The sequence below is a fragment of the Diorhabda carinulata genome, chromosome 3, assembly GCF_026250575.1.
Source record: "Diorhabda carinulata isolate Delta chromosome 3, icDioCari1.1, whole genome shotgun sequence".
Lineage (NCBI taxonomy): Eukaryota > Metazoa > Arthropoda > Insecta > Coleoptera > Chrysomelidae > Diorhabda > Diorhabda carinulata.
The window spans coordinates 29,606,248-29,628,635 of record NC_079462.1 but is presented as its reverse complement, the minus strand read 5'-3'; the positions used below and the strand labels follow the sequence as shown (position 1 = coordinate 29,628,635).

At 31.6% G+C, this 22,388-nt stretch overlaps 1 protein-coding gene across 3 annotated transcripts in view; it reads right to left on the bottom strand.

Annotated features, from left to right (window-relative positions):
• Positions 1-22,388, bottom strand: part of LOC130891242 (5-hydroxytryptamine receptor 1-like) — a 309,855-nt gene that overhangs the window by 203,945 nt on the left and 83,522 nt on the right. For 2 of the 3 annotated variants that reach the window (XM_057795859.1, XM_057795858.1), the window contains exon 2: positions 22,064-22,106. The exons of the other annotated variant lie outside the window; for it this stretch is intronic. The gene's annotated coding sequence lies outside the window, so the exon portion shown is untranslated. The remainder of the gene's footprint in view (positions 1-22,063; positions 22,107-22,388) is intronic. 3 annotated transcript variants of the gene reach the window in all.

Below are 22,388 nucleotides of genomic sequence, written 5' to 3'. Positions count from 1 at the left end.
AAAAATTTAAATCTAAACTTTGAACACCCCGTATCTTGGAAACTAGCAATATTTGCATAAGGCATGTTGAGCAGAATCATCATATTTTGAGGTCTAGAATCTACAGTTCAGAGATTGAACATTCTTAATGAATCACCATGTATATGTTTACCTTCTACCTTCTGACGTTTTAGAAGAGCCTGGCAGTCATTTTAAATTAGTTAATCTATCAGAGGGAAGATGGAGGAGAAAACTTCCGTGTCCATCATTTTAAGAACAGTGTGGCACACAATTGGTATTATAAATATTTTTACAACACGTGGAATGTTTTCCAACATTTTACATTATGAATTCCTCGTCGTTCCTAGCAAAATGATAAATGATAAATGTTGATAGACTCTAAATACTGTCATTTTTACACCTTCATAAAGATTCAATCATGGAATTGGTCCACTACATTGAAGTTATAAATAATAATTATAAATAGTTTCGCTTCCTCAAATTTTTTTTAGAATAACGTTATTATTGAGTGTCCTTATTCACAGATAACCACAAATCATTATTACATTTGACTCCACATCCGTTATTCTTTATTTTTCAGAAATGAAATGTGACCAACCAATACGATAAATCATTCTATATCTGCATTTCCCTCGAATTCCTTTTCGGATCAGCTAAATAGGACCCTGTAGGGAAATCTGGATATTACTGAATATTTAATAGCACCTTCCATGTATACCGCTTCTAAAATATATTTTCAAACAGAATTTCATATGGACGAATTGGAAACTTTGGAAAGTTATAAAGAAAAGCAATCCTGTTATTACTTCTATGGCAAAGCATGTAAGAGCTTTATTTTCAGTAAAATGAATATTTTAATAAAAGCGAACGGTGGGACTAAGAGATAAAAATAAGGATTTTATTGAATACAGGACGAGTGAAATGACATATACTATGCGAATATGAAAAGGAAAATCCAAACTCTCATGCAAATTTGGTAGTATTTTTCAATGAGAAGCAGCTGGAAGAAATGTAGAAATAAAATATACAAAAATTGTAAAAATATTATCGAGAACAATGAATTAAGTAAAAATCTAATTAAAAATTCACATAAATACGAGGATACCTGGTTAGCCTAGAATAGTCCCATGCATAAACAAAATATTGCGTTACCTTAGCAACGAACAATAAGTTATTAGAAGTGAAAAAGTAAACCAGAGTTACGCAATAAATTAAAAGAAAAATATATCCACCGAAATTGTGAAAATCGAAAAATTAGAGCCATCATCAAATACCTAATTTAAAAGGGTTAAGAGGAGGTAAGCAGATTCACGAAGATATGCTTAATACCCTTGGTGATCAATATCCTTCGTATGCGACCGTGAAAATTGGACTGCAAGTTCCAAAAGAGGTAAATTTTCCATTGAAGATGATGACCGATTGGGAAGGCCGGTTTCTGTGTCAGTCCCCGAAAATATCGATGCAGTTCATGACATGAATTTATCAGACCGTCGAATTGAACTAAAACGGATATCTGAAGCACCGAATATTTCATGCGAAAGCGTTCATCATATACTTCACGTCAATTTGGACATGAGAAAAATTTCTGTAAAATGGATCCTCAAATATGTGAATGTTGTCCAAAAGCGTGCAAGGGTAGAAGCATCGCGTTCGATCTGTGCTCGATTTGACAACGATGTAAACTTCTTAAGTCGAATTGTTATTATCGATGAGACTTGGGTACATTTCTACGATCCAGATACAAAGCAACAATCGATGGAATGGCGAAAATCTGGTTCTTCGTGACCAAAAATCTGCTGGAAAAGTTCTTGCTTCGGTTTTTTGAGGAGAATATGTTGAGTAATAAAATATTTTGTTATAGAAATTTTGTTTGGTTCTATAGTAGGTTAAGAATTTTTCTATATATCCTCGTAGCTATGAACTTCTATGGTTTATGTCAACTATGTACTCGGGAATAAACGTCTAAATAAAAATTTTGGTGAAATATACGGTCCAAAAAAAATCAATTGTTTTTGCTTTAAATTCCAATTGAAACATTAGGGATTACTCAAATGTTCTGACTAGAAGACATAAATATATAATGAGAGATTTTCACTTGACGAATAGATTTTTAGCCTCACTAGACAACTAACTCAGAAATACAGTTGTATCTTTATGTGGTGATTCGCATGCCTAATCCTGATTCTAATTATAATATTTTTGAGTTTTTCATTACGACCTACTTCAACTTCCACAGCTGTAGAGGATACCCCAACCTCAAAGATTTGAGACCTGTTTATTTGACCAATCTTAGATGTTGACAGAACAACAAAAAAAATTAAATGAGAAACATATACTTATGGGACATGAATAAAGACTGTTGAGAAAATAAGGAAAGAGATAATTGAAAAACAAACAAAAAAAGACCAAGAAATTGGTGGGATAAAGTTATGTGCGGAATATTGAATTAACGAAAACGAACTAGAACGAAGCTAAAACTTAGCTCAACTCTAGACTCTAGACTCAACTAATACACTTCTTCTAATGGAAACTAGTGTTGACTCAGTATCATATCTAATAGCACGACAGCGCGTACAGTATGTTGAATGTGATGATCTTTAACTGGATTCAAAATGTTTCTCGACGTTCCATTTCAAGGGTGTTTCTCTCTGAAATGACATAGTTTTCTGGAACACTCTGCAAGATACTTTTAAAATGTGGAGATCATATTGATAAATCACCCTGTTTATACGAATTCATTTATAAATGAACAAAGTTACCTGCTGTTTGTCAACATCAACCCGATAACTCCATAAATTTTTTCAAGTTTTTAAGGAGGATATTTATAATGAAAAACTTTATAAATTTACTTTTTCTAGGTCACTAAATGTTTAAGACAGTGACAAATTTTATGCCCGAATTAATTGAATTATACCAACATCCGGACACCTAAAATATTAAAACTTAACGTTATTAGTCCCCCTAGCACAACACTGAACTAAGATGAACGTTCTAACTTTGATTAAACGTTTGAAGGGATTATTAATAAAAATTATGATAAGACGAGGAAAACGTGTTAATCGTACAAAGTTCTATCATTTATTCAACTCGTTCATTCATCACTGATCCAATTTTACTATTTCGTCCATTTTGTGTATATTTTTGTATCCATATATTTCCTCTAGATTTTATTTATATTGAAATTTCGTATTTATTTTACTGTATAAGTTTATGGAATGTGTGTTAAATTATTTTTAATTGGAAGTCTGTTTTGTATACTAAATTTGTTGATGAATCTAATATCATCCAAAAATTAGAAGCAAGATGAAGTATGTAATGACCTTGAACTATTTTCTAAAATTGGGACACCTGCAATAGCGCAATGTTTATATTTTTCACTGTTCGGTAAATATATTTCATCGACCTTGTATTTATAATTATTTATACATATAAACACCTTCGTGGGAGTAATAATTTTCAAAATCCCGTTGGTCTTAATTATGTGAACTGTCATGTTCACATGCATTCACGGCAGTCGAATAAACTGATATTCCCAAAGCATCTATTAATCTTTGTGTCACGACAAACTAAAAATAATTGTTGAATTTTCAAAATAGATTCTCGAATGAGTGACATATTATGTAAAGAGAGTTTGGTTATTATTATCCATATGTTGTATATAAAAGTCTATTTTTAAAAATACTTACAAAAGTGATTTCTAGTCATTAATTTCATTCAACATTGTTCCAAGTTGCGTTTTTCAATATGAAAAGCTCACTAAAAGTGGGCGCTATAAATCAACGCGGAGGGCAACAACACATAAAAAAAATAACCTATTGTATAATACTTTCCCAAATTCAGTTAAAAATATATCTGCGTTCTTTATATACTTAGTAAAATCAGAGCAAATATCTTCTTAAGAAAAAACTGACCACAGCATTTAAATTCGGTCAGAGCACAACTCAAAAGTTTGAAAACAGTTGAATTCTGGAATGTTCTTAAAAAATAGATGAACTGTTCTATCCAACTCATCTTCTTCCACGTCGATTACGATTTTTCAGATTGTCGAATAATCAAAAATCACACATGACCAAATCAGGTGAATAGGGTATATGTTCATTTCCACTATTTTCTTTCTACTATTCCTTTAAGAAGTTGTTAAGAATATGTGGAGCCCAACGCGTACATTTATATCACATAAAGATGATGATGTGAAATTGATTTGTTGTTGCAAATTCAACACAAAGAGTTGCCTCAATCGCTTCATATGTGCATTTTGGATCATACGTTTCACAATATTACTGAATAGCAGGGCCTACTAGCTTTTTAATTTCCTAAACCAGCGACTCAAAGTTGACGGTGAAGAACTTTTGTAACCAAATGCACTTTGTAACCATTTAACCATATCTGTTATCAAATAGTATGTACCAATATTTTCCATGTGGTAGCAGTAACTCAACCGCAGTCAAAGCTTACTAAATAAGGAAGGTGGTTTTTAAATATTCAGCTTTGTCAGGTCTAATCAATTCTAGTTTCGTGGCATCTTAAAATATACAGGGTCTTAGTTAACTAAAAGACTCTTAGTTAACCCATTTGACAGAAGTTGCATTACAGAAATGATTGAATGAATTCTATCATTTTAACAAATATTTTTGAAATTTTTTCTATAGCAAATATCAAGGTTTCAAGTTTTTATTCTTCTGGTTAAACACAAAACTTAAATTGGTTTTTTTTTTATTTCTGTGGAATGGATTCGTCTTATAAAAATATTTCCGTTCAAAAGAATATTAATTCTGATACACTTTTTAATTATTTTAACAAAGGCTAGAACTGTCGACGATGTTAAAATCATGATGAATTGATATAAAAATCTTTAATTTAAACAAAAAGAGTGAAAAGTTGTATTCTAGAATGAGATACGTTATATAGGAATTGCACCTATTTCAATTTATTTTCCATCTTCATTACCAAATTAGTCCTTACTTATTTTAGGTTAACATTATGTTTGCGTGTTTGTTGTACTTACTACTTTCAAACTTGATTTAAATAAAATTATCTATAGATATTTTTCGGCCATTAAAAAGTAGTTATATCAACATTATCGCATTTTTAGCCTGGCGTTTGGACAATTATTATCAAAATCTCAAATCTATTTATCTATTGTGTTGTCATATACAGAAACGTGTAATTCTGGTATGTTGAATTTACTAGGTCGATACAGTTCTTTGATAAAAATATTTGTACAATGACTTTCTGTTCCAATTGATGACGTGGAATTTCTGGAAAATTCACTGTGATCAGTACGGCATGTAGTCGACAGAAAGTGACACAAGTTCCAGGGAAAACAAGATATATCGGGTTACCTAACTTGAATAATTTATGATTAATATATCCCAAGATAATTATATGTAATTCTGAAGCTAAAATTTTGTTTTCCATCTATCCACCACGATCTCATAATCACTGAATACAATTTAGTGCAATATTTTGACTCTGTTTTTATTATATATTTAGATGTGTTATTTTATTTTCATTAATTTTGGTTTGGAATTCAAGTTTTTGGTCATACATCTCATCTCAGTTACTATAGCTTGGAACTAATCAAATTTTTTATCAAGGTCAATACCGATAAAGAGTCATGGTACTATATTTATGACCCAGAATCAATACAACAGTCAAATCACTACACCCAAAAAATGTTCGCAAATCAATAGTGTTGTTCATGCAGAGTCGAAGCCTCAATCAAATCTTTTATTGGGAAGTGATGAGGATATTGTGCTACAGGTATTAAAATTGTGCCTGACATTAGACCGGTTTTTTATCAAAAGAAATATGTCTGCATACACAGCTATCTCTGTAAAGTAGTTTAAAATGGTAACGCTGTCGCACGCACTTTTCTCGCCTTTCCGTGTAGCTTTTATTTATTTTTAGGCATGAATGAATTGTATCACTTCCGATCCTCATTCTTCATCGCTATTCAAGAAAAGTAAAAGATTATTCACTGAAATTTTACGTTATATTTTCACTTTATTTTAAACGAAATATATTTTTTTCACATCGTATCGTTTGGATGTACTCAATCATCCACAGTTATAACATACGTCGTATTTCACTAAAAGCTACTGCAGGTTCATATTATTTTCTGTTTCTACTGACAATTATTTTGATTTGTGTACACAATAATCTCGAGGTTTAATTTTAAGAATTTTTTTACATTATGGATGTGAAATTCCTAACCTACAGAAACAATGCTCTTATTTGATTAATTCCTGCGCAAAATTCTCTCCAGTTTTCTTTCAGCTTCTACATTCTTATTCCATATCACTCTCTTGCACACACAAGGGGTAATAATTTAAGAATAGGTCGAAAGCTACTATAAGTCTGATCAGCAAATTTCTGGAAATGAATTGTTCTTCAAATTCTCATTTATATTTATAATTTACGGGTTTGTATGTTTTTCAGTATCATTCCCAACACATAAGTAACAATTGATGGTTTTCCCGTTTTGAATTTATATAAATATATTTGTATATATAGTTAGTTATAAAAAATACCTAAGCCAATTTTTTTATTGTCATGATATTGTAAGCCTTTAATAGTTTTAGAATCGATATGTAGGATATCAAAAAAGCATTACGCAGAGTCGCAAAACCAAAATCAAATCAAAAATATGTTTTTAGTACTATATGTTTTCTGTTCTCGCATACGATAACCGCGTATTTAAATTCGGTTAGACTTAAGGAGATCCGATGAGGCAATCCAAACACCTTGACCTGAAGATGTATTGTTCGAAAGTATGAAAAGCTATCCTTCTTCTTCTTCTTATTCATTTTTAAGATCTCATTATCTGTTAGCTTTGCAGGTTCCTCTGTATCAGTTCCTGGGAAGTGGACTGCCAGCTGATCATCTATCTCTTAGGTGGTCATCCGGGTTCTCTTTTCCCTATTGGTTTCTCTTTAAGTACGATGCGTGACAGTTTACTCTCTTCCATCCTTCTCACGTGGACATACTAGGATCCTTTCCTTTGTTTTTCCCATCTTACGATGTTTTGCACCCCACATTGTTCCCAGATGTCAGTGTTTCTGATTCGATCTACTCTTGTTTTTCCCACTAGTCCTGAGCGTTCTCATTTCGGCTAACCGAAGCATTCTTTTCGTTTTGTTGGTTTCCTCTCTGGTTTCTAGTCCGTATGTCATGATTAGCCTGATACAAGTCTTATAGATCCTAACCTTGCTATTATTTTGCATGTATTCATTCGCCCATATTGTCTGCCTTAAGCAACCCGATATGGCTGTCGTTTTTTTGATCTCTTTTCTTAGGTCCTTCACTGGATCGTAATAACTTGACATCTCCATACCCAGGTATTTAAATAAGGAGACTTATTCGATAATTTCGTCCTGAACTACCATCTTACATCGTACGGACTCTTTAGCAAAGGTTATGCTTTTCGTTTTTTCTGTTCATCGCTTGGCTGACCTGGCAGAATTTGTATAGTTGTCTCTGTAGGTCGTCCTAAGTTTCCGCGAAAATGGCTGCATCGTCGGCTGATCCTTTTATTCTGTCCCATATTTAGTGATGATACTTTCTCTATAATTCTGTCCATTAAGAGATTGAATAGGAATGAGATGAGGCTGTCGCCCTGCCTAATGCCTCATGGTGTTGGTATCTCTTCCATATAAGTGTCTCCTGCCTTTACTTTGGTGTGTTGCTCGTATTGAGACTGCGGACTGCTCTTACAATGATGTCTGGCGTTTCTTTCGATATCAGTATATTTATGATATCGAAGAGGCGGACCCTATCAAATGTCTTGGTCAAATCGATGAGGCAGACATACGCTGGTGTATTAAATTTGATCGATTTTTCTTTTAGTTTTTCAATAATGAATAATAATATTCATTATTCATTATTAGAATCTTGAAATATTGTCAAATATCTGTCTCTGAGTATCTGAAACTAAGAAAAATTAATCCAATACCTATACCAAAAACTTATTTCAACTGATAGTAATTCAAATAAATTATTTTGCTCTACTGGTTATGGTTGAGTACGCGTACATCCATGTACCTGATTTTGAGGTTACCATACACGAAGCTGATTTTTTTTCCATTTATTAGGTTTAGGTTAGAATCTCATCAAATGATAATATTTGTTCACTTCGTTCGATGTAGAGGAAGTACAAATATCTTATTTATACGACGATTGGGGCAGTTTTGTGAGCAGGGTGTGAATACAGATAGATAAAAGTTAATATTATTGTGAAATGTGAACAACCCGTGTTGTGCAGTACGATAATATCATAATAGTCGTTTTCCGAGAATAAAATACAATGGAATGTTACGGCAAATTCCATTGCAACAATCTATGATGAGAAACGTTCTAAACAGACAAGTGGCATCAAAAGACGGACCTACCACAGGATATTGCATAATGAGATATGGTATAGTAGTCTTCCAATAATTCACTTTGATACTCCATTTCTTTTTAGAAGAACAGTTATTTTGATATGAACGCGTTGCTCAATACGTGTTCTAGTTTCGTACCTACCAACTGCGCTAGTACCAGATATCACAGATTCATTATCTGTTGTTTGAAGAATGCGTTAAATTATTTTATTGTCTTATCTCAAGTTGGGTAATAACAGGAAGCAAACTTTTAACGGTCAAAAACTCGCGAATAAAAAACAACTCGTGACACGGAACTCTTCCATAGTGAAGAATGACAATGTTTAACTATCTTCTCGGAAACGTCCTAGTACCCTTAAAAAAAGGTTTATAATTATTATCTTGAACAAACTCTGGTACATCGACCATGCTGTGTTAATTGAGATAATTGATTAGATTTTTTAGACGCACTGTTTTTTAATGTGATCTTTGGTGTGATTTGTGATATTCGGTTTCATAATGAGAAAAAATTTTCATTAGACATTTTAGTATTAAATGTATGAAATATCAGTAAAAAACAATGTGAAGCATCACACTCAGATTCAAAATTGAAAACTGAAATTGAAATATCAAATTTAGGATAACACGCAATGCAGATTAATATTGGCATACAATACCACAGAGCAGATTTTTCGGAATTACTTTTCGATATAAAACGTTTTTGAAACGATTGTGTGAAACGGGTAATGTTTGCATTCAACTAACTCGATTATTCTGTAGTTTCCAACTTTGGATTTGAACGTATTTCTAGATTAGTTTTTGTACATCCATTCAAAAAAAGTAAATTGGTATATTGTTACACATGATCTCAACAATCAATTAAGTGCCTTGTGAATTATCATAGTGCAACAAAATATAAACGTCAAATTTACAAATTAATCATAGACAATAGAAAAAAAAAGAGTTTAATATAGCTGGAAAATTATTCAAAATGTTTCTTGTTCAGAAAAAATGAGATCTATCAGTCCTAAAAAGCTGAAGCCAAAGAATAATGAACATTCACCTAATGAAATAAATTGACTAAACGAATATATACAGATAGTGATCGGAAAATTTGGTGAATTCATTTTTATTGTCGCTATTATTTACGCTTTTGAATATATTTCATTAACTTATTTATTGAGCGACTTTTATAGTTTACTGACAAACTTAGGTTTAAACGTTACCGGTGGTCAGGGGGTAGTTTAAACTTCAGTTTAACATGAAACGGAGGATCTGAACCCAACTTCAAATTGTTCAAATTTTCACAATATTATAAAGGGTTTTGGTGAAATAATTGGATATTTAGACTTTATATTTGATAAACTCGACGATGATATGATGGAGAAGAAATTAACAACATTGTCGACGCGCCGAGAAAACAAAAAATTATTCTAGAGCGAATCTACAAATTGTCCCATATTCCCTCGCCAACTCCTCCCATTTTTTTTACTTTCTCTTCTAGGTTACCGTGTCACTTTTTTTGGATTCGACTGTTTCTTTGTATTGCTATACAAAGTTAAACAAAAGCACTACTTGATTGCACGATTTTTTTATTCTTTGCTCTTTATTTTCTTTTTGTTTATACAACTTTCTTGAACAATTCAATTTTAAAACAAATATCAGAAAAATTGTGGTTATAGTTGTGACATGTGGCAGAAAAATTTCTGTTTAAGTATATTGTTTATTTTTGGATTGAAATAGAGTTCAAATCATAGTTGAAACTGTTAAATTGACAAAAATATCGGGTTTGGAATGTATATCGTATATATGTATTCTAAAGAACGCAATAATAATTAACTCTCTTTTATGTTCGTAAAAAAATTTAAAAAAACACAAGTATTGAAATCTGTATATGGGGATAGTGTAGAAGTAAATTCGAGAAGTATAAAGTAGAAGTAGAAATGAGGACTATGAACTATTGGAACATCCTCTTATTATAAAATCATATGAAAATGTACAAAGAGTACCTAAATTTATCAAACGAAACGAATTATTTGTGACTTGTTATTTTTCAATTTGCATTAGACGTATTTGTGTGAAGTTTGAAACACTGAATGGCAATGGAAGTTACATCGATGGAACGAATTCCATACACTTTCTTCTTCTTCTTGTATTCTCCAATTTATTCCGTCTTGATTTTGGGATGTCCACGTCCATGATTCGAACCATCTTTTTGGAGGTATACCTACTGATGTTCTGATGGTTGACTTCTTCTTGAATGCCTGTTTTGCCAATCGATCCTCCTCTATTCTGTCGACGTGTGCCTACCACTGATCATCTGATCATAGGTCTGTTTAATGTCAGAACTGCGTTTTCTGTCCCAGAGGGTTACTCTTGCTGATCTAGGAGGTTTTATCTCTGTTGTTTTGTTGTCCTACTTGCATCTGCTCTCGTTCCAGCTGCATAGGTTAATATGAACGTACCTTGCTTAAGGTAAACATGAACTTGTTGCATCATTTTCAAAATAAAAAATAATCGTTATAGAGGAGCAGATATATCGGTGAAAATATTCTTCATATTGTAATTTTTTATTATTTATATATATCTTATTATCACAGGAGCAAATCAGATCACTGTGGGCTTATAAATTTTCACCCAGATAAATATTTCTTTCACTTTTTTTAAGGTACTATGATGTGGCAGTGTTGCCATGTATCCTGTCAGGATCACCATTTGTTGATTGAAGTTGAGGGGCATTCAGTAAGTGGAAATTTAGTAAAACAATATCTTCAAAATCAGTGGTTTATTTTCTCTTCTCGTTTCTTTCTCTTTTTGCTCCGTCAACTCGTCGGTAAGTAAATACATTGAAAACAATGCACTGTCTCTATATCGCTGATTCCTAGATTTATATATGTCGTAGATTAATAGAAAAGTTGGGATTTTAGCTAATATCCCAGGATAATAGGCAGTTGGCTGATGGCGTGTCGAAGTAAAATTTATTTATTTTGTAAATTCTCATAGCTACAAATAATTTGATTGATTAAGTACTGCTACATATTCAAGACTTATAAGAACAAAGTTCTATTTTCATTTCATTCTTATTTTGATATTCATGATGAAGGTGATCTATTAATTAATATAAATACGCAAATTGTCAGTGTCAATATCATATTTTCATAAAGACTTAAAGAAAAGTTGGTACGTCAAATTTTATCTTTCTCCCAATATTATTCAAAAAACTAATTTAAAACAGAAGAGACCTAAAATCAAGAACATTGAGATGCATTAATATATAAAAAGGTATAAGAAATAAGAAATTGAAAAAATTTTATTACAATACAGTGTATAATGATTTGAATTCCTTTTAACTTCACTCACTAGACTTATTTTGTCTTCATGAATCATATAGATTTTAGGTCTCTTTTCGCAGATATTGGTAAAACAGGTATATATTCACATTTCCATCAATTTCGGTCCTTATAATGTAATATTAGGAAACCTACAAACTTCTCACTTCCTAATAAAGTCTTTTATTCACTTTTTCAGATTCCAGAATACTCTTCTTGCTCTCATAGAGGGCAGTTAAAATTGACAATGATTGATAACACTTTCCATTAGGAATATTCTGAGTACCTACTGAAGATATTTCGCATAAAATAGACAAAGATAGAAATGACAAGGTCGCATTCAAGTTCACTACAATTAATTGGGTTATTACATTTTGACCTTTGTCTCAGTTAAATATAGTCATTATTCATTCCCAAAATTATCATTGTAATAGATAGAAGAAGTAAACGTTTTGTCGTTAAAAGATTGGGGTCCCTTTGTGGAATAGAGTCGACACGCGAAAATCAGTTGTCTGAACGGGCTATTTTTAAACTCACGTTCGTGAAACAATATTTAACCAAAATAAATTACGGCAGTGATTTGACACACAGTACTTTATTATTTATTATGTTGGTAGTGATAATAAATGTTAAAATTTTTCTGAATTATGATAGGAATATTGACCGTTTCTTAGTTGTAATTTCTATTTGATTAATATGTTGCGTTTTGATTAAGTATTACCATTTTTCAACAGCCCAATAAATAATTCATTTAACACTTATTTATTCACTCAAATCGTTTCTAAAATAGTTATATTATATCATATATATCAATGAATTATCAAATGTATTATTTTTTAATAATTGAATCAATTGAAAACAAGAATATTCTATTTTAAATAATTAATAAAAGGTTTTATGTAGGGGTCGAAATATTTGCAGTAACACGTCTTCAAATTGACATCGTTCATTCATGAATACAGAATTTGGATATTTCTCCCTAAAAGATAAGCAAGGTTCTGGTCGGCCTGCTGAAGTTGATGATGACCAAATCAAAGTCAGATTTGAAGAGAATCGTCATATAACTGTTCAAGAGGTAACGACGAGGCTACATGTATGGCGCACGATAAATGAAAAACACTTAAAATGTCTTGGGCTAGTTAAGAAGCTTGATATTTGGGTATATCTCGAATTGAAAAAAATTCATTCAACACAAAGAAACAACATTTGCGATATGTAAACGGAAAGAAACAGAACTTTTTTGGAAAGAATGATCACAAGTGATAGAAAATGGGTCCTGGTAATAACATAGTTCGAAAAAGGTCATTGAACAAACACGATGAACCAGCACAAACCACATGGAAAGCTGATATGGTAAGTTTAGTGGAATTACAAAGGTGTTTTTTGACTTGACCGCTTGCCCGAAAACTGCAGTCGCGTGCGGGAAAGTATCACTTTCCGCACTTGTTAGGAAAATAGCTATTTCCTTGGTCCAGTTTTTTTTCTGGGTGAATGACTTGCTAAATGCCTTGATAAATACCTTTTTATTATGCGTATGTTTTTCACTAGATTCGAGGTTTTTTGTGTTGCCTCCGTTCATTTCCCCGTAGTTTTTTCCCAATTGATAAACCCTGTAAAACATAACGCAGATATGACTGTATCATACGATATGTTCTAGTGAGAAGATTAGTTTCTATGAGAAAAAGTAAATATTGTTGAGCAATTTTATACGCGTTTTATTTCATTATAATATTTCATATTCATATAATAAAATTATATAAATGTGCAGCATTAAATATTTATAGGAAAATTACCGTATTACTCAATATTTATCAATAATTTGGCCAAAATGCTTTTGAACTTTTTGATTGATGGATTTTAAATCAATCGAGAAATTTTAAAATTCATTTCCCAGCAGGACGCACCAAATCGTTTATTTTATGAATTAAATATAGATAATTCTCATTAGTTTATTAGTAGTGTTATGTAAATATGTAAAAGCAGTGTTAGAAGACGGTGATAGACAGAAGACAATATCAAGTCTTAATTGGAGGTTCAATTTGTATTTCTACACTACCAACAAATTTTTATAAATACTCTTGTCAATCAAAAAAAAATGAACATAAAAAGATCGGAAGCTTCACTGAGTTGAGAAATTTCAGTTAAATTATATTTTATCATATTATAGACACTGATCAAACTATTGGTATGTTAGATAGACAAATGAAAAGTGGGTAGTAAGGTTCATTCAAAGCTCATTACATTGATCAAGTAAATCTTCATCTACGGAACTGCTGAATTTTTGCGCTAGAATTTCAAATCAATTCATTCTCTGCACCACAATATAAAATTACTTATAAAATCATAATTCTCATTATTTTCGTCAGTAACTATATTTTACACATTTTCTCGTCAGAATTCATAGACATACTAGCTTTTACCCGCGGCTTCGCTCGCATCGAATCCATTAAATAAGTATCAGAAATCATTATAATAGAAAAGAACGAACTCTGTTGCTATATTAGAACCTGAAATATAGATCTTTGAAGTAGAAAAATTGCCAAAAATCCATAACTCCACATTGAATGTCCGCGCCTAGCTCCTCTTCAACTCAACCGATTTAAGTGTTCAAAAACTCAAAAGAAAGAAGGTGTTTCAGCGAGTGTTATTAAACCAAAACGAACTCTGTAGCTATAATAGAACCTGAGATATAGATCTTTGAATGTAGAAAAATTGCCAAAAACCTACAAAAATCCATAACTCTACATAGAATGTCCGCGCCTAGCTCCTCTCCAACTCAACCGATTTAAGTGTTCAAAAACTCAAAAGAAAGAAGGTGTTTCAGCGAGTGTTCTTAAACCAAAACGAAGTCTCTATCTTGAAAAGAACCTGAGATATTGAGGATAGAACGTGTGTATGTGTGTGTAAGCAAATCGGTTGGGTAGAACGCCTGAACGGACTCTGAATGGAAATCAATTTTTTTAATATATAAGATTTTTATTCTTCTATATGTTCTTGATTCTATATAAATATAATTTGACTAAAAGAAGTCGGAGAGTCAATTTTTATCTTCAAAAATTATTGAAAAAACTAATTTTAAAACAGAAAAGACCTAAAATCAAGAAGATTTAGAAGAAAAAACATATATAAAAAGTGTAAGAAATAAGAAATTGAAGAAATTCATAGACATATATGGACAAATCACATAGCCGCAAAACATACTGTTGCATAAAACTATATGTTTTGCAACAGTATGCTGCAATTGCTAAAATTTGAATCTTTTTCTTCTAATGACTCAAGATAGAGTAATAAATTGTGGAAAATATAGAGCCTCTTGATAGCCAGCGATCTTTATTGATTAGAAACAACCGAGTTAAGATTGTTGAGTTCAATTAATAGCTTCGATTGTTGTTGACAGCATATTGTTGAACCCAATACATGTGCTACCAAATGCTTCCTATTAAAGACCGATACCCCATATTGTGTGTTTTAAAGTTAAAATAAACGACCAATTAGAACAACAGAATCATTGTTATTGCATGAAATAACTTTGTCGATACATGAATATTAGTTTCTAAATTTAAAGCGTGAATTAGACTTTCATATACCTTCATTCTAATATATCGACTGACAACTGAATTTTCATTGTCAGGTTATAAAGTTGTGTTAAATAAGAGGTCTCGGTTTTGAGACCTACAAAATTCCTTTTCGCTTATATCGACCATGGAAACAGATTTAGACCACATAGAATCGATAGGAATCTCAGATCGAATTTAACTCATTCATCAATAATCAAGAAGATTAATCCATGACGAGCTACCACAAGTTCTAATCGAGCTTTTCAATTTTGAAATTATTTCACATATTCTAAATTATCGTTGATAAACAAACTCATTATCCGTATTGGTCTAGTATGAGGACAGTCAACAAACATTCATTTCATTGCAATACCTAGGCGCATAACCACAGATGAATTAGGGTGTTATGTGATGTTGATTTACTTTCAATCTATAATGTAATGTGGTTCAATTGGAGCAGTGCAATGAGAAATATAGATTCGTAAACAATGACGTGTATTATTCTCAAAATTTATCATAAAATACATCAAAATGATGTTGAACAAAAATCAGTATTAAGTCTATGGTAGTAGTGCAATCTTGTGTATTTTGAATGAGCTCATTAAACTTTAGGGAAAGTTCAAGTCGGCAGAAGCCATCTAATAAAAATCTCTCATATTATATATAATTTTTTGTATATAATAGTTATATTTTGATTCAAATGTTTCATGAAAATATGTTTGGAACAATGCCACAAAAGTTTCATAGAAAACATCTCGAAATACGTATACCTGCATAACTTTACGGAGACCAGATTTTTGAACTAAAAAGAAACTAAGTCTTTCAAACAATTGTGAATCAGTTTCAGTAATAAAAAATACAACATTTAAAAGACCTGCGTTTTTGCAGTGACTTGAAGTAAGTTTTGAATCCTAGAAAAAGGGATAATTATCAAGAAAGTGAAAACTGGATAACAGATATTATTGATAAAATAGCTACGGTGAATTGGGATGAGATAGAAACATAGCAAGAAGCCTCACCTCAAGACAGATATAAATTGTATAGGTGAATCAATCAAATGTGCAAAGCTATCCTTTCCGAGATGGCAAAATGATTCGCATTGAAATACTCACACCACGTGACATTAAACAGATAGAAATAGAAATTTCTTGAGGATGCATTCATTTCAAGTGAGTAAGGTTGCACCACATCGTTTTTGGACTGCCGATTTTATACGGGTCATCCAAATTCCAGTAGTGGAATGTGATCTGACACACAATTACTAACGTGACAGAATACACACTTGCACACGTTTTTTACTGACCATTCAAATCGACTTCTCTGTGAAATAAACTTGGTTATGCGTGCTTCAATTTCTCATGGAGTTTGTTAAAGGATGCAGTAGACATTCTGAAGAAGTTGACAAACTTATTATCATCACACCTTAGTTCTTCGAACAAAGTGTGGAGTGATCCCAGGACAAATCGTTTAGGATTCCTTATAATTCCAACACCTCCTGTCACAACAACACAACAAATGAACTGATTATTTGACCGGTAAAAATCTGGTGTGTATGCCAGTAGCCTGTTAACGATAATAGAATAACCGATTTCAAGCTGGCCGTCGAAAATCGATGTGTGTGAGAGTAGCCTAAGGAGATGAACATAAATGCAGCGTGTTAGATTAAAAGAAGAAAATAAATTTAAACGTTTTCAAAATTACTCGAGATATGATATCACCTCTAAATAAATATTTTTTTGATAGCTCGCACCAGCTCACCTATTTGATTTGGAAAATTTTCACGTAGAACTAAACAACTGATTCAAAGAATTCAGTGAAATGAATCCTGAATGTATATAAGATCAGATCGACATTGACATTATCACAACAGATGAGACGTAGGAATATAAACTGATATTAATCAATTTTATTTTGGAAATGGACCTGTATTAATTTAAAAATATAATCAATAACTGACAACTTGTTTCCCGTACATTTAAACGACCTGTCCATTCTACTCACGCAAAATAAATGTTTACATAATTCAGCTTTTTTCATAGAAACCCCAAAATTGAAATGTTTACATATAAAGTCAATGCAGATTTTTAAATTGAAAAGAATAACGGGATAACACAATTATTTGAACTGAAATGGATAAGATTAGATTATTCGTATAAAGTGTTCATAAAATGATAACATAACATAACAATAATAGGACATTCATCACAATTAGTTGTATATGTTCAATGAACTGAATTTCGAAGTTTAAGTTGATTAAGCATGAAACTGTTTTAAATAATGGAATTGATTCGATAGAATAAATAATATAGAACAATTCTACGAGAGGTATTCTTGATATATTCGATGTTTGACAACTTTAATAACAGCAAGTCTTTACGAATCATGATGCTTTCAACTAACTAGTATGTCTCATATCCAGTGTTGAAACTAGTAGGGATAAGTTTGAACTTCTATTATTTTTACTATTATAGTTGTTTTAGAGGGATTAGAGCCTTTCGTGAAACATAAACTTGGAAAACTGATTCATAGCTGATGATGTTAAGAAATTAAAAAAAAAGGTTGAAAAACGTTCTAAGGTTATGATGAAGTGACTTCAATCAGTTATGAAATTCCGCAGTACCTGTGGAATTTTTATTGAATAGGCGCAATTGAAAATGGAGAGAACTCATCTATTATTAAACGATAGCTCCCAGGCATAAATTTTGATACATCTCCATTATAATAATTGTCGTCAAATAAAGAAGACTTAATTATAAATTTAGAATTCTAACGAAAGTTGGTAAGTACTACTCTTTCAATAAAATTATCTATATTATTGAGAACTTGTTTTTCTGTAGAGAGCAAACCCAAAGCAGACAATCTTTTTCCTTCCAGCGAATCTATCAAGAAAGATCCAACTAATTTCAAACATTGAAATTTGGTATTCGGCATCTAATATCAATATAAATGTAGTGGCTGAAAGTTGGACGAGTTTCAATATCCATTCAAGAATAAGTTTCGCCATTGAAAAGCAAGGATAAAAACGAAATGGACAGAAGCAGCTCTGAAATCTTCTAATTCATAATTAACTAAAAACTAAGTCCTCACTGTTCTCAGTTTATTCTTATGAAGAGTGGGATATAAGTTTACTATTCTGAAGAGCAAATTTTTTTCATAATTTGCAAACTTCTCTACGTAACCCCCAGAAAATCTTATTCGTATCTCTTAAATTTCACAACTCTCCAATCCCTCTTTTATGTAATAGAGGAAAAACTGTCGATTGAGTAATTCATATATGGGGGTTGTAATAAGCAGGTGATCAATTTTCTTTTTACATTTCACTTGAATCTTCAAATTTAGCTTTGGATTTCCTGAATTTTTAATATTTTTTTTCTAATAAAGAAAAGCTTTCAATTAGATTAATCTGAAGATTCATTCATGATGAATACAAAAAAAGGCTTATAGTTAACGTTGCACGATACAGTTTATGCTATCAAAATGAACCTGTGCTGCGCCAATTACCAATGATCAGCACAGAAGGTATTTTAGAAGGCCCCCTAGTTCCCCGTAGACGGAAATAAACTCACTCTAATTCATGATAACTTTGAGTTGGTCTGAAAGGTAGAGTAAGAAGTATTTATGTATATATAAGTAGCAGGATTTTTTAGACTTATTAAGGGATACAGGTAAAAAATATCAGAAAAAGCTTTTTCGTATAAAATCTCAATCTAAATACTTGCGATAATTATAGTGTCAAGGCACGGCGGTACTTATTGTCAAACTACCACTCGGGATGATCTTTAACCTTTAGAATAGATAAATATTGTGAAAATTGGGAACTTATAAATTATTTAAAACGGAACGAGTGAGTTCCAAGACTATTGAACAAACGGGAACATAGTGTATCAAGTTGTATAAAACAAAAAAATCGTTTTCGGATCCAAAGTTCATCGGAAAAATTGTTACTGGCGATGAAATTTGAATCTATAGCTATGATCCTAAGAACAAAACTCGAAAGAACAATTAAAATTAAAAAACGTAGTAAAGAAATTTCTCTGAAATGATTTTTCAAGGAGGATAACTCCAAACTTTCATGTGTAAATGCTGTAATATCGATGAAAGCGTTTGCAAAAAACAACATGAAAAATAGACCAAGGTGAATACATCATGTCACAAGCTGCTTTTGATAACACCTTGTAGTCATCATATTTAGGTAAAAGGAAATTTGTATGTTATCAACTCTACATCCTATCTCCCAAGTCAATATCATCGTTGACACATTCACTTTTTTTTAAGGAAATAAACTTCTATTTCGACAGTTTTGCGGCGTCTCTCTTTTGGCAAATATTCTGAATTGCTATAAACCCAATTGCACTTACAAGAATTCTGTGTTTATCTGAATAGATGCAGTCAAACGATGAGGGAGTTGAATATTTGTTTTTAGGCAAATTTCATTCATCAACTACTACATTCTACTCTCAATTACAATTAGAAAGAGAATTAGTTAAAACAGAAGCTTAGAAAATAGGGATGTTTCGTTTCAAAGAGCGTTTAATATGAGAAAAGGTATATGATCAGGTATATCCTTAACTATTTGATTCTGTTTTAGAATTTTGTTTTGTAAAAAAACACCAATTTGTTCAGTAGACCATCATAATTTTTTGTTTTTCTGACAGGTCATCAATCATGTATAATATATTGTTTAGCCAACAAACTTATCGATTTTAGTACAGTTTATTAAGAATCAATATTCAATTTCCTTAAACAGAATGCACTGATAGAAGTAAGCACTAAGTTTACGTAAATGTTTTGGAAAAAGGCTTTCCATCTTCAATTATTTATATGTTTGTTAAACAATTATATCATATTTAGCTTTTTAATTGACACATTTGAGGTTTTTCAAATTTTAAAACAAAACAAACTGTTCGTCAGATATATTTCCAGCTATGTTCTGAAATTAAGATTTTTTGTTAATGTGATCGGAATGTAGAATAGTCTGGAATTATTCGATATGTCTATGTATAACAGTTTATAATTCTAGAATCAATTAAAATAGTCATCAAATAATTCTTCCCACCGTTATTGAAGGTTATAAAACTAAACATATCTGCTATAGATTTCGCCTCGCACTGCCTATAGTAAACAAAACTACATTGTCAATGTAAAATATTGGTAGATATATTTTCAGTTGGAACTTCCTCCAGACAAGTTATGTTATTAATTCACTTGATCATAATAAACATTCAGGACTTGATTTATGTGGAAAAATAAACAAGCTTTTATAAAGTTACCTAACATTGCAAATGAGAAAAATGTGGAGAATGGAAATAAAATGCAAGTGAGAGTAGCATTCGCACCTTTGAGGAAAGATAAAATACAGAGTATACATTTTTAACATTTCATTCAAGTTAAAATCGGTCGAAGAAGAGATCAAGGTATCGAAAGTTTGATACGTGATAGAACAGTGATTTTAGTTATTATTTCAAAATAAAACTCATTGAAGCGTGGTTTACAAAAGGTGTCAAAACTATCTGCTCGAATGACCTCTCAGTTATTTCGAGAAATGTCTCAAATTGAGCTTCGTGCTGATATAAAATTTTTGACTAAAGAAGAATTAACACCAACAGAAATCAAGAAGACATTTTGTTTACTAAGACTTGTGTCCATCATTTTCAACATTTGAAAATTGCTCTTAATTGTTTCGTGGCGGACGAGAAATTGTTCTAAGTGAACAGCGCAATGCAAAAGCAGTGTCGAGTAGAATGTTGTGAGAGATTTTGAGAGCTGTGCTGCCAGGACCAAGAGAGTCTGATCAATTGTAATAACTGATAAGACTATGGTTTTCAGCTATGATAAGATATCCCAGGTAATGCCATTGAATAGGAAAACCCGTGCCAAAAAAAGTAAAAGTAACGGCTAAAATACTTTTGGTCTGCAAGGGTATCCTTTTGGTTAACTCTAAGGAATAATCTCTAAAAATGCGGTATATTACTTTGACTTACCAAGGCAGTTGCGTCAAAAAATTATTGAAAAACGGCGCGTTAAAGGGGTGCGCTTGTTTGTAAATGTAAATATTCCAGTCTAAACTGCTTCGTTTTCCTAGGCTACTGCACCACCATATTGGATCAATTTGGGCCTGTCTGACTTCTTTTTTATAAGCATAGCTTAGACCGAGTTGTGGCTGGTGATTGGTAATTGAAATAGTAAGTTTGAATTGTGATATTACAAAGGCAGGTGATTAAAAATGATAAAGAGAACAATGGCTGGAATGAGAGTTAACTGGAATATTGGCTATATTAGAAAGAGAACTTTGTGATATCGTTGTGTTAAGAGTGAGTCATTTCCAAAAAGAAGTAAAAAGAAGTGAAAAATAGAAGAAAAGTAATAAAAACTGACAAGTTATAAAAGTATATAAAAGTAACATCAAATAAAAAGTTATATAGGAACGAAAACAATGGATCCTGATGAAAAAAAAAATATAAATATGTGTTCAAAAAAATCTATGTTCCCGAAGACTAAGCAATATCTTTTCTATGTAACTACCAATTCTTCGAAATTAAATGTATCGTAAATAAATGACAGAAACACAGATTACTAAGCAATAAGGCAGATTTACTATATAAGACGAAAAAGTTAGTCCTAAAGTAAATAGATTTCTCCCTAGATATTTGCATGCAATAAAAATTGCATCAAATATATTAGCTCGTGGAGCTGACTTGATATGTGAATGCCTTTGATGAAAAAGTATTTCTTTTATTATTTCAATGTACCGTATCTATTTTTAGATAATATAAAACTTAACGAAGAACCGGAAATTTTGTGAATATAAGATACTCACCATTTCATTCAACAAAGACTCATTCCATTTCGGATCGTTGGTTCTGAAAAATGAAGAACTACGTCAAAATTTAACGAAAAATACAGAAAGAACTATTGGGAGGAGATTAAAGGAGTTATACTAGTGATTCTAAACGTGTAAACTCTAGACAACTATCAACGATGCTTTTAGTCCTAAAAAGGAATGTTCGGGATCATTGTGTTGAATATTATTTTCAGAAGTCGATAATAAAATGTTCTATGAAACTGTATTTGGTTGTTTATAACCCTACCGCATAAAAATTTCCACCCACCCTATAATTTGCGTGATACCTAACAAATACAAA